Source organism: Pteropus alecto, unplaced genomic scaffold, assembly GCF_000325575.1.
Source record: "Pteropus alecto unplaced genomic scaffold, ASM32557v1 scaffold239, whole genome shotgun sequence".
NCBI lineage: Eukaryota > Metazoa > Chordata > Mammalia > Chiroptera > Pteropodidae > Pteropus > Pteropus alecto.
The window spans coordinates 5956067-5960521 of record NW_006494613.1 but is presented as its reverse complement, the minus strand read 5'-3'; positions in this window follow the sequence as shown (position 1 = coordinate 5960521).

Genomic DNA, 4455 nt, shown 5'->3' with positions numbered 1-4455 from the left:
TCTCATAAGAGTTATGTCTGAACAAATTAAGGAGCTGTCAATGCTACCTGTCTTGGACAATCCTGTAAGTCCCCCACTTAGCTGCTTAGGGTATAGTCTTTCAGAGCTTCACAAGGACCTCAAGGACATTTTGCTGTTATTTTTCATAGGAAAATTAAAGTCAGATGGAATGATTATATTTTAATTAATTCTCAGTTCTTAGGATAAAGTAGGCTCTATTAGCATCATCTAATTTTAAATAGTAAGATCTCTCTCTCTTTTTTTTTGACCACAACTAATTGAAGTCAGGCTAATCTTCCTCTTGTTGACCACATTGGTCATCCATTATGATGAGAAATTAGTTTCCATTCTGTATTCAATACTAAAAAAGTATACTAACTTTTGGGTCTACTGAGTGAAATTCTGCTTACCATCTACACCCTCGAAAGTCACGGAGTAGGCCTAACTTTGTATCTAAGATGAAAGGGTCTTTCAAAAGTTCAGTAATGTTTTTTTTTTTGTTTTTTGTTTTTTTAATTTTTAGAAGAAGAAATCAGACTCAAGAGAAGGAGAAATTATACCGGTGCAAGGAGAGAATGTTATAAAAGAAAGTTTAAAGACATGTGAAGCTGCATATGGTTATTGTTCTAAACTTGGCAGAATAGTTTGTGGGTGTTAAGGGGAGCATCAGAACCCATTATGTCTGACACAGACAGGAGTAATTCAGTTTTTCTTTGAAATTGCGTGTTTGTGTGTATGTGTGCGTAATTTTGTGGACATAAAAAGTTTAGTTTTCATGATAGAAAAAGGTGACACATTTCAATTTGTTGAGATCATCAGCTAGTCAAGAAAAGTATTTTGTGTTATCAACTTCATGTCCTCGATGTCTATATGATGCTTCACAAATAGTGGTAACTTATTAAATGTATATTGAACATTTAAACACAAAGAGTTACAAATGTCCATTAAAAAAACTTGAAAAGGTAAATCCTAATTTAAAAACTGTATTATTTGACATTTATATATTCTTGATTTATGATGGCATTTTAGACACATTTTTCTTGCTTTTGTTTCAAATTCAACCTCTTATAAACTAGAGTAAATATATTTTCTGTAGATTTTCCTCATTGATATATAAATATTTAACTATATATTTCTTATCCCAATGCTCTCAGCTGTGGCAGAGAGTGAATCTGCTGACTTTCAAAGTATGGTGCTAGAGATTTTTTATGCTGGAAGCTAGAAGGCGAGCTCAGGAATATAACAGCATACAGGCATTTCCTGTATGTGGTATGCAAACATTTGGAGATTTCACAAACCTCACTGCTCTTATCTTTTGAACATATCCAAGCAGATTTCAGCTTGAGTACATTGCATTTGAATATGTTTGGAATATCTAAGAAAAATATTATCAAACCCTGGGGTTTGAATTCCTGAATCACTGATACTGTCTGTAGTTTGGCTCTTGAAACCTTTTCTACCTTCCAGGTACATTGGTTGTTGGTTCAGAGCCTTGCTTCTCTACCAGGAGTTTGAATATAAGCCAAAAAACTGTAAGTCTATCTTTGCAAGTTCTCTTCTTTTAGAAATTTTTTTTTTTTTGTAACTGCTATTTGCTGAACTAGGAGATGTTACATATCAACAGACATAGAAGGAAAGAGTAAAGACAAACAACTTACTGTAAATGAAGATATACTCGCTAAAATAAAAATCGAATTGAGTAGAGTTTGGAAATTGTATATTAGAACAGATAGTTACCCCCAAAAATGTTAGTTTAATCTCTGGCCTCTCCCCAAGTGTCAGACTAGGGGAGAATATTTCAATTCTACTCTTCAAGTTCATTTGGCTCTCCCAAATGACCTTCAAAATCAGCATGGCTCATACTTAACATAGCACTTTCCTCCTAATTTTTTTTTTCCTTTTTCTGTGTTTCCCATTTCTGTCAGTGCTGATCTATTAACTATCTATTGTTACATAATAAATTATCCCCATAATCAGTAGCTGATAGCAACAAAAAACATGTATTTCTATCACAGTTTCTTGGAGTCTGGAATCTGAAAGCAGCTTGGCAAAAGGATTCAGGTTCAGGATCTCTCATTAGGTTGTAGTCAAGATGTTAACCAGAGCTACAGTCAGTTAAAGGCTTCGGTAGTGTTGTTGAATCCAGTTCCAAGGTAGCTCACTCACATTTCTTGCAAACTGATTTGGGAGAGATGTCAATTTCTCTTCCCATGAAACTCAAGCTGTTCTGGGGCAGCTTGAGTATCCTAATGCATGGTGGCTGGATTTCTCTAGAGCAAAGAGAATCATATAGAAGTTATATTCTTTATAACTCTGCCTGGGCAGCTACATGCCATCACTTCTGTCACATTCTATTGGTTAGAAAGGAGTCCTTAGGTCTGGCCTACATTCAGGAGAAGGGTAATTAGGTTCCACCTTTTGAAGGAGGAGTGTCAAAATTTTGCAGGCATATTTCAAAAATGAGGACAAATGAGTTTAGCAAATCTTATTAATTTTACTTTCGAAAGAGCTCTATAGATTCTTTCCAATTCATCACTTTTTTTTTTTTGGCACTAGTTTAGAATCTCGAGACATCTCATTTATTAACTGGTCCTTCATTTGTTATCTTGAATTTCTTAAGTACCTCCAAAATGCAACCAGAGTAATCTTTTCAAAATCTGGCCATGTAACTCTACTTCTTAAAACTCATAATTTATTCTTCATGACACAAAGAATAAAATACAAGTATCTTAACCTAACATAGACAGTTCTTCATGTCTCCTACTTATAATTCCAAACTCAAAACACTTTATTCAGCTTTAATTTTTATACTTTGTTATATTAAACTTTTGTAATTTCTTGAATACATTGTGCTGCTTCAGGTACTATTCTCCACTCTATACAGAAGTCAGGAAGTCTTTAATGAAAGCCTAGATAGTAAATATCTTTGGCTTTAATAGTCTGTGATTATCAAACTTTACTGTAACAATGTGGCATGATTATGTTTAAATAAACTATAGTCACAAAAATAGGTAGTAGGGTTGATATGGCCCTTGACCCTAAGCTATACTCTCTCCCTCTTAAATACAAACTCCAACTTTGTCTAGATAACATTTATGATTGATTCCTTAAGAGTCACTTCAGGTATTGTCTCCTTTATGAATTTCTCTGAGTGCTTCTATGTTGGAATAAGGCCTTTGTTCTGTGATCCTGTGGCAACCTGAATGTACTATTACAGCTATATCGCAACCTGAAATGGCCAAATTTCTGAAAACCCTTTTTCATTAAACTGACAGGTCTTTTTCATTTTTGAAATTCCATTGCCAAGCATAGTTCCTGGCCAGTCAAGGACAAAGTCATATAAGAATCTTAGGAAAATATAATATAGAAAATGATTATGTGATAGAACAACTCTCTCTCTCTTTTAAATCTAATATAAACAGCTGTTTTTATTTTTATTTTTTTGTTTTATATAAATAAAAGCAATGCAGTCTGAGGACTTATTCAGAGTTGAATGTATTTGATATTTTTTTACCTGTAATTTTCTGTTATAAAGAAGCTTTCCTCCAGTGAACATGATCCATATCAATAAATCTCAACAGTGTCTATTAATTAGAATGACATGTTGAATTGGTATATAGGTACATCCCCATAAGCAAGCATGCACCCAGATTTTTATTCAATAGGCCTGTAGTGATACAAAAAGATTTAATGATTCCAGAGGAAACACAGTTGATTGTATCATGCAGTCAGTGTTGATAATTACTGAGCTATGGTTTGTATCTAGCAGTAAAAACCTGATATAGTAAAATTTAAAATTATATTTGAGATATATAAAGATAAAAAGTTATACATAGGAGGAGTTAGAATATCTGGAAATGAGTTTTGGATACACTATGCTAAATGATTGTTTAGACTTAAGAAAGTTGTTTGGGATAATTCACCGTGAACTTTGAAACATAGTATTACTGAAGTAAATCGCAAAGAAACATCTTATGTTTAATATAATAGGTAAGAATTTTACCCTTTGACTATATGAAGAAACATGGCTAGAACAACAAAAGTTGTGCCCCAAGAGCGATTGATGTCAGTGATATGTTGCAGGAGAAAGTAAGAGTTCTTGGCAGAGACTCCCAGCTCCCTGCTCCAATATCCATTTTCCCTTTCTTCTGTTAGAAAATCCTAGATTTTCAGGGGCACACATGCACACATGACTGAATGAAATAAAAACAATTTACAAGACTCTCTTGTAAGCTAGATGTGGCAATATGATAATGTGCCAGCTAAAAGTGCTGTGTGCAACATTTGGGAAGTATTTTTAAAGGCAGAGAAACACACCTCTCATGCTCTCTACATGATGATTGAAATGTTACATCTGCTGCCTGTTGGAACATAAAGCAAAATATTATGGGTGGATCTCTGATGATTGTAAAGTCATTGTTTCAACAATGGATCGTGCCCTTTCCTTCAGACTTT